This window comes from Clytia hemisphaerica, unplaced genomic scaffold (assembly GCF_902728285.1).
Source record: "Clytia hemisphaerica strain Z4C2 unplaced genomic scaffold, Clytia hemisphaerica genome assembly, whole genome shotgun sequence".
Taxonomy (NCBI): domain Eukaryota; kingdom Metazoa; phylum Cnidaria; class Hydrozoa; order Leptothecata; family Clytiidae; genus Clytia; species Clytia hemisphaerica.
In genome coordinates, this window is record NW_027104114.1 from 1,698,573 (window position 1) to 1,708,032 (window position 9,460).

General features: G+C 33.7%; 1 long non-coding RNA gene across 1 annotated transcript; it reads right to left on the reverse strand.

Moving 5' to 3' along the window:
• Window positions 1-4,935: 4,935 nt before the first annotated feature.
• On the reverse strand, window positions 4,936-7,870 carry LOC136813424 (uncharacterized). The gene is made up of 3 exons (XR_010847469.1): window positions 7,449-7,870; window positions 6,921-7,021; window positions 4,936-6,592 (listed from the first exon to the last, which is right to left on the reverse strand). It is a non-coding gene; the product is annotated as an uncharacterized lncRNA (long non-coding RNA).
• Between the last annotated feature and the right edge of the window lie 1,590 nt (window positions 7,871-9,460).

Here is a 9,460-nt window from a genome sequence, read left to right on the forward strand (position 1 = left end):
AGATAATAGAATGTTATTGGAGCGCCAAAACAGTTTTTAAGCAATCGGCGCATGGCGGATCATAATGGCGGAATGAGTAATCAGATCCAGAAAATAAAACAATGTGGTGGCGGAGTGAAGATCAAAAGCTGAAAAAAAGTGAAGAAGTTTATTCTGTAAAGATTTCTGGATTTATAAATAGCTATATCTTCAGGTAAAGTACTGACTTACCCAAAAAAAACAATACAAAAGTTCCCTTCACAATCAAAATCCCAAAAATTTGGATAGTGCTGTTGTATTGCCGTTTTGTGAATGCTTTTTTAATAATTGTTTTAGCTCTAGAGCTAGGAGGGAACTTTTGGATAGACCTTTTTTTAAAGAGGCTACCCTGTTGAATAATTATGTACTCCAGCAGATAAACAATGCATTAATTATTACAATATGCATGTACAGTAATTATGCATGGCTGTATCATTGTTTTTCTGCTGGAGTACATAATTATTCAACAGAGTGGCCTCTTTAAAAAAAGGTCTATTGTTTTGGCAGTTTAGTCACACTAGGAAAAAAGCTTTTAAAAAAAGGAACATCAGTCATCTACAGGATGTATTTGCATCAGCAAGTATGAGAGTTACCTGAATCAAGTTCAAGTTCCCAAGACAATTAATTAATTAAAGGACCATCCTGTCTGTGTGGCGCTCCGGAAACGTCCGGAGCAAAAAGTGCAATTTTTTTCATGCTACGGAACACTGGAAGAACACATTTGCCATATTGAATTGCATGCAAAAATTATGGTGGCCGCTGAATTGCCGTGGTGAAATTCCCTTAGGCGGCTTCCAAACTAGAGATTTTTAAGATTTTACCAGTTTTTTAGCAATTCTTGCCTCGCTAACCCAAATCTTGCAACCTCTTTACCTATAGGAAGATCGAAATTAGAGTTTTTCAGTGTTCGGAAAAAAACACATAGCAGAAATTTTTTCATCTTCACAGGATCGATTGTCAACAACAAAATACATCTTTTTGGTCTTTGGGTTTATTTCTGACGTTTTTCCTTCAAAGAATATCAATCACTTTCCTTTTCCCCTTGAGCGCGCAAGAAAAAAATGATTAGCTCCCTTTCTCGCGCCGGCAAATAAAGATGAGGCGGCAATCTACTTAGTTTTCGCCCCATTTTGCGCCCACGATAGAATGGTCCAAATACGGGGGTATTTCAAATGATAAACTATGTCGTTCTGTAAGTGTTTATTTTCTGAGAGATACAAATAGTATATTGAATATTATTAACTTATTTATTTAAGTATTTTTGAGCGCAAATTTAGATATATGGTTAAATAAAAAACAAATGATAGCAGTTCTGTTTTTTTTCCTCAAACCCCTGGGAAAATTTTTTTTGCTGACTTAGCTATTTTACAAATCTCGGAAAAGAACTCCCATATGAATTTTGATACATAACCCAATTGGTTCATTCCGGAACGGCTTCAAGAAAGTCATAATGGCAGATAATTTTAAAAGTTTCTGAGGAAATGTGTGTAATTTATCTATGTCGGTGGCTTGTTGATATGATTCTTTAAAAAAAAAAAAAGATAACAGGTACCTTAAGTGGTCCTAAATCCGACAGCCCTGCCTAAATCCGATGGGGTTTTTCAAAGATACAAACTAAAATAAAAACAAACCTTCGCTGTGATGCAATGAAGATACCAAAGTGTCAACTAAACTGAGAGATTTGATACACTATACCGTGAGTAGTCCTAAATCTGACAGCCCTGCCTAAATCCGACCCTCCAAATAACTGCTATGAAAAAAATTCTATGTTTACAAACATTTCCTTCTCCAAGTTGAACAATAAACTATTGCAAGAACTCTCCAAACAAAACATCTAATAAGACAGAATAAGATGACCATAATGTCAAGGTGTCAATAAATGTGATAAAAAATGTGTGAGTTGTAAAAGTAATTACCTCCTATTATTCTGAATTTGTTGCTCGTGTTTAAAACGTTAACAATTTTGTAATAAAAAATTATGTTTTGTATTAGAAGCAATTATTGTCATTTTGGTTCAATTGGTTCAGCTTTTCTAATCTTGGAATATCGAGGTTCCAGCTACACTGCAAATGAATGACCTGGCTGGTCATTAAAATACAAAGTTAAATCAAAACAAAAATGGTAGAGTAGAGCTGCGAGCAGAGCTGCATAGTTTATTTGTTTTGAAATTTTGCTGCTTTGATTGGTCAGTCATTTGATGCCTATGCAAGTTTTCCTCCACTGATGCAAGTTACCCGACTTCACTATGAGTTACCCAACTTTACAGTATTAAAGTGTAATCTTGTAGAAGAAAGATTAAATTTACTTCTCTTGAAAACTAAAAATAATTACATTCGCTCATCTCTTAGAACAAGCATTTAAAAAAAACCATAACATTAGACATATAAACTCAAGCTGAAAAATCACCAGCAAAGGTACAAAAATAATCCTTATTCGGCTAATGGTAAATTATTCTCCTGGGAATAGAACCACCAAATGATCAGATTAAAGCATTGATCTGAACCCCCTGATTTACAACGGTTTTTACTAACTTGTTGCAGTTGACCTTGTATATCAAAACGGGGGTTTTAATATTTTCTTGCACAGGAAAGAATGTGTGACGTCATAATTACTGCTTTCAGTTTGCGTGTTTTCAAAGTTTGATGTGTGTACTCCTTTTTTGTGGAATTTTTTAATGGCCTGAAAACAGAATATGCTATGTCTTTAAGAACAATTTTTCCAGGCTTTTGTTGTTCTGTAAATATTTATTTTTGGATTAAGAATTAAGAAACTCCATTTTGTATTGTTCTAATGATTACAATATTTTTGTTTTGATTTCAAAAAATGTCTCGTCACAACATTCTATAAATTTTTTAGTGTTTTGTTTCTTTATTCAAACGTTTTGAAGAGATTTGAATTTTACGATAAACATTCAAACTATATTCTCGATATTCTCGACAGTCAATAAAAAGAATAGACACTAGATAATAAAACTTTTTGCTGTCATACATAATGCCAGCAAACGAAAACAGATTAAAAGCGGCCAGCAAAAAACAGCAGCAGGGATCGAATTAGTGTATCGCATTTCGCAATTCGCGATGCGTTTTCTTACAAGCTAAAAATTGAAAATTATTGATCCATTTTAGGATGCAAAATCATGCTTATCAAAAAATTGTGATATACTTTTCCATCCCTTATTTCGATGCCTGAGCAGCCCGGTAAATTGACCACTTTATAAAGCCACTAAGGCTGCTTTAATAAGACGCTTTCTGTTGTGGACTTTTATCCGCCTTTAATATTATCGGAACAGCCTAAGCGGTGTAAACGGTTTAAGAAAAAGCCGATCACAGATCGGTAAAGGAAAGTGTGATCTTTGGGCTGATTAGCTTTTCAGGTACTTAAAATTACTTAGGAGTCACTTAGGTCAACATCCCTCATCTAATTCTGACACCCTTTTTAGAGATTGAAATAATCAGATTTCTTCCTCTCTACTGCTAAGCAAAATCAATCAGCAATTTTGAAAAACCTTCCTTTTATTCTCAACTCTAAAGTAAAGAGGGGTGTCGGAATTATATGGGGGGTGTCGGAATTATACTACTAGGGAAGTACATGTATGAGTTATGGAAATAGTCACAACACAATATAGCTTTTCTTAATATTAGATTCTCTTTATACTCATTTGCACTGGGCGAAATAATGTCTTTCAAATCGTCGGAAAGATGTAGGAAGGTCACATTTCCACACCTTTCGACAGAGTTGAAAGTTGGTCTTTCAACAAAAATTGGAAAGATGTGCACCTTACCTTTCAACATCTTTCGACCAGATCATCTTCCCATCTTTCCAAAAAAGTTGAAAGACGACCTTCTCAAACTTTCAAACAGGCTGGGAAAATGAAATTCCCAACTTCCTAATATGTTGAAATTTCATATTCTGACATCTTTCGACAGGTTTTAAAGTTGGTATTTCAACAAGGATGGGGAAGTTGTGCACCTTACCTTCCAACATCTTTCGACAAGATCGTCTTCCCAACTTTCCAAAAAAGTTGAAAGACCACATTCTCAAACTTTCAAACAGGCTTGAAAAATTAAATTCCTAACTTCCTAATATGTTGAAATTTCATATTCCGAAACTTTCTAAATACTTTGGAAGATGATTTTTGCTTTTTTCGAAATCTTTCATTAACAAGTCTTCAAAAGTAAATGAGAGATCTTTTAAATAATTTGTGTTTATGTGCGGATAAATTTTTTCTGTGACATTAAAACGAACAATTCATTTATTTACAAAGCATAGAAAACAGAAAAAATGAAACAAAATAGTACGGTAGTGATGACTTTTTGCTAAAAAATTAAGTAGTCTAAATAAAATAATTCTGAATGACAAATTACACGTTTTGTATAAGAACAATTTTATTAGAACACGAGGCTGAAATTTGGCCAAAACCTAAGAACAATTAAGAACAATCTGAGCCTCAGCTTTCAGAAATTATCAAGAAAACACTTATTTTAATAGATTTTAACTGATTTTTAAGTAAAGAAACTAAGCGGCTAAGAACATCATAAGAACATTTAAGCCTGGAAAATTGCAAAAATTAAGAACAGCCCAGCCTGAGCAAGAATTTACTGGTTCTTATAAAAAATGCGTGTAATTTCTATAATTTAATTTCATTTTCAATAATAAAATAACTAATCTAAATTATAAGTTTTTAGAATCTTCGTCCCTATCAAGGAATAGATTGGCCATAGGGCTTCAAAGGACATTAAAGGATACATTGAAATTTCTATTCCCGTAAGTGCGAAATCCTCGTTAAATACTTTGGGAATGCTTTCTACAATGGAGATCAATTCTACTAAATTATAGACATTTTTATAAGCATACTGCTAACAAGCATATCCAGACTGATCTCTTGGAAAAATTAAACATTGCCTATAAAGCATATGCTGAGCCTCAGTTAACAAAGTTTCAAATAATTTAATCTCCTAAATCACAAAAAAAAACAAGCATAATATCCGAGTGGTAAGTCAAACTTCCTAGAAAAAAGTCAAAAAGTTTCTTGAATGGGCGGATGGTGGAACAAAATTATGGGCGGTGGGGTTTTAGGGAAGATTTGGGCGCCTGGGGTATTAGCCGGTATTATAAATATAAAACCTAACATAATGAAGTAAAAAATATGAAAAATATAAAAATATTGTATAATAAATTAAAAAATTATGCAAATCACTCTAAAAAGATGACACTATGAATAATGAAAGCTATGCCAAATAAACTCTTTTGTGCTCAATTAGGGGAGGGTAGAAAAACCATAAAGTACAAGTCATTATTAAAAACTGATATTAAGATGATTTTCCCAAAATGCCCTAGTCTGAATAAACGTCCCACCTACTTTGTAATTTTTTAAAAAAAATTGTGGACTCCGACATTTTGACAAAATTAATTTCAGGGGTAAACCAAAAGTCTCTCCATTTTCTCAATTTAACATATTCTGGGATATTTTTGAATGCTTTTGAAGAATATTTTCAAACCTTAAACACATTATCCAACGAAAAATCTACACAGTAAAAGAAGCATAAATCTGAACCAGACCGAAAATTTTTAAACTCCACCTTGTTATTCAGACCCCCACACTTTTATTAGATTTTGCAATATTTTATCATAATTTATAATATACTTGGGACCTAGAGTACTTTAGGCGTACAAACTTTCGCGAGCAGAAACTTTCGCGAGGACGAAAAATCGCGAAATTCACGACATTTACTTTCGCGAATTTAACGGAAAAATATTTTTCGCGAGCATGAACGAAATATTTTAAACCAGTATGTTTTTATTCTGAGCATGAACTTTCGCGAATCAAGACGTAAAATTGAGAATTTTCACATGAAAAAATGGCTTAGAGGGACAAGTACTTCTTGGATTAGCTTGAAACATTTGTCCTTTGACTTAGTAGTCTTTTAGCAGGCTAAAAAGTGCCATAAAAGTTACATTTTATTCAAAGTTGGAAGTTTTACAGATTTTCTATTTTGTCAAGAATTTTTCGCGAGCATAAACTTTCGCGAATGGCCCTTCCTAGAATTTTTAAAGACATTTACTTTCGCGAAAAGGGCCAAAATTCGCGAAAATCGCGAAAGTTTCTGCTCGCGAAAGTTTGTACGCCTAAAGTAGTCAAAAATGAAGGTTTTTAAGCCCTTTTCAGAAAAAATTCATAAAATGGGAGGGAGTCTTATAAAATTATATTACGGTAATATTTTCCAAAAATATGACCCACAATCTCACTCCAGTCCTCAGTTTAGTTGTTCACTTATTAGACTGAGGTTATTGTGCTATACAACACGTGATGGTACAGTATTGTCAATCCTTTGAAGATGGTACAGATTGACTCTTACAATTAAGCATTAAAGAGTGCAAGAATACCTTCTATCATTCAGCAACCAATTATTGCAATGAAAATATTACCAAGTTATTATTTTCGAAGTTGAAACGAACTACCACATGAAGCATATAAATATCTTGATTGCATGGCAGCAACATACATTTTTGTTTTGCAGCATCGTTTTTCAAGTGCATTTCAAAATCAGCCAGTAACTGTCCTTACATCATGAGCCTAATAAAACAAATAGAAATTGAATCAGTATTGAAATCCAGGCATACAAAATGGTGTATAACTAAAAGAGGTTTGTAAAATTGTTGATAAGTTATTTACAGCTTTCAGTAGACTATAGTAGAAAAACCCTTTAGTAAGACAAATTATTCAGATTGTTTCTATTTCTAAAGAGTTCTAAAAAAGGTTACAAAAACCTATTTTCAAAAATATTTTGAATTTAGGTCAAGACTTTGTGTACTGTAACAAAATTTTAGCTTCTTTTGATGTACAATGGAATAGTATCATCAACAGTCTTGTATTACTGGATTATATTACAAAAAATACTTACCGTGTTGTATTTTGTTCCTTGTTCAATGGATAAAATGAATCTATTTTCAATGAAATCCCCAAAACTTCAATGGCTCAATGTCGACACTCATTCAATGTATCCTATAAACATGAAAGTTTTATGAAAATTTGACACACTGTAAAGCTTGCCACTTCAGAGTTTAAAAAGTAATTTCTCTGTTCTACACATTTTTTATAAGCAATCAGGCTGCTAAGGCTTGAGGCCTCAAATTTGTCAATATTTTCCACTATCTCGAAAAGTGACAGCTGTTTTAGATGATCTAACCATGGCAAACTATAGCCCTTTGACCCAATACACATAAATATGGTATAATATTAGGGGTATTCAAAGCAATTTTTTCAGAAAATGGACCAGAATGCTAAGTAACCCTAGGCCTGACCAGAAAATTGGAGTTGCTTATTAAAAAATGTGTATTTAATCATGTCATCTTTTTCAGTTCCATAGCAAAAACAAAAACGTCAACATTTCTTTGTTTTTAGACTAAAAAACTATGTCTAAAAGGCCTACCTTCAGCTATGTTATCATTTGATATTATTCCACGTTGAGTTTAATTTGACATCATTTTTTACTTCAACCATGTTATGACAAAATCTTCATTAATTCTAACAGGGAAGTCAGAATAAGATGATCTGACAGCTTGCATTCCAACCAACCAACTTTTATTTTATCTCCTGAAAATGGAAAGACAACTAGTTAAAACAAAAGTGACCAGCTTTGGTCCAGGGGGATCAAGCAGTTAGTACAAGACATCATACCAGTTGGTGCCTGGTGGTGTGTTATGTGAATTTGATTTCCTTACAAAAATCTTAAAATCGGTTTTCAGGTTGTCAGAGAAATTTATTATCTAAAATATTTCCTAAAATGTTGTAATCTCCTATTGAAAGATGAAAAAATTCAAAGGTTCTAAAGGGACCAGATATTATTTTATCTGATTATATATATTCTTTTTATCTGTCACTGTAACGGTCAAAAACCTACTTTCAAGGGTAGTACTAAGTGTATACCGTGAGTGGTCCTAAATTTGACAGCCTTGCTTAATTCCAACTCCCCAAATAACGGGTATGAAAAAAATTCTATGTTTGCTTCAGATGCATACGGCCGCGCGGGACGCACGCATATACCGCGCGGTATATGTATATTGTTTTCATTTTAGTTTGTATCTTTGAAAGACCACGTCGGATTTAGGCAGGGCTGTCGGATTTAGGACCACTCATGGTATGTGTGATGATGTTACCAGCTTCTTACGAAAAGGCATTTAGATGACATGTCTTGTACTAGCTGCTTGACCCCCTACTTGGTTGATTATCAAGAAGAATTCCTGTATATACATTACACATTATAATAGATAAAAAATTGGTATTAAAACGTCCTTGGTGGAAAACTTTTGAAAAGGAGGCTTTCACCTAGGGGGTGGGGCACTGATCTAGACAGCCGACAGGGATGTGCCGTTGGAGTTTGAAAAGTGGACCCTGTCAGATATGAATTTTCGGCAAAATTGGGACCCTGTCAGAACGAAAAATTGAAAATTTTTCCCATTTTCACCCTGAAAAGTGGCAAAAATTAATAAAAGTAGATGAAAAATTAAAAGATTTTCTGATTTCCACCCTGAAGATTGTCCAAAATAATCAAAAATCTAAATTTTTGGGAACCTGTCATATACCGTGAGATTGGGCAACTTGCATCAGTGGAGGCTAACATGCATAGCTCTCGAATGATTGACCTGGCTGGTTTGGTCATTAAAATACAACATTAAATCAAAACAAAAATGGTAGAGTATGAGAATGGTAGTAGCAGAGCTGCGTAGTTCATTTGTTTTGAAATTTTTCTGATTTAATTGGTCAGCCGTCTGATGGCTATGGAGCCTAAAAATGTGACCCTGTCACCAGCAGCGAAACATACCCAATTTTGCCTAAGTGTCTCCCCCTCTGGGAGGCTAATACCCTGAAGTTTTTCAAAAGTAAATTGTTGTGGAAAATCCACATCGTCCACTTGGGTTTAACAGACTATAACTGGAACTGCCCATAGCTTTGAAAAGCTGTGGTGTAGCCATGTGTATGTGTATGTATAGTCATACAGACACATACCACACTTCAATCATACTTTTTGTGTCCAGTGTGGTTGATAATTAGAAATATATAAAAAGGAGCTCACCTTAGCATCTTTTAATTCCCATTTCATATCTTTAGAATAAAGTTTCCATTTGCACTGCATTTTGGCTTTGCTTTGGTTTGCTGTCTTCCTCATCACACACACACACTGCCTTCCACTCCACAGCTTCCAGTTTCAAAATTACAAAAAGAAATTTGCCGGCAATCATAAATCATAACATTCGAAAATAATCTAAGTTTTTTTCCGGGGGTTTGCAAAAGTACTTCCAATGATGTGGATATTATATTTACAGTATTTAACCATAAACTGTGTATGTAATACACTTAGAACTATTTCATTTTACAAGAAATTTAGATATTTTAGTATCTTCTTGTGTTTTAAACGTCAAAAATTATGCTTCAGATAGTCTT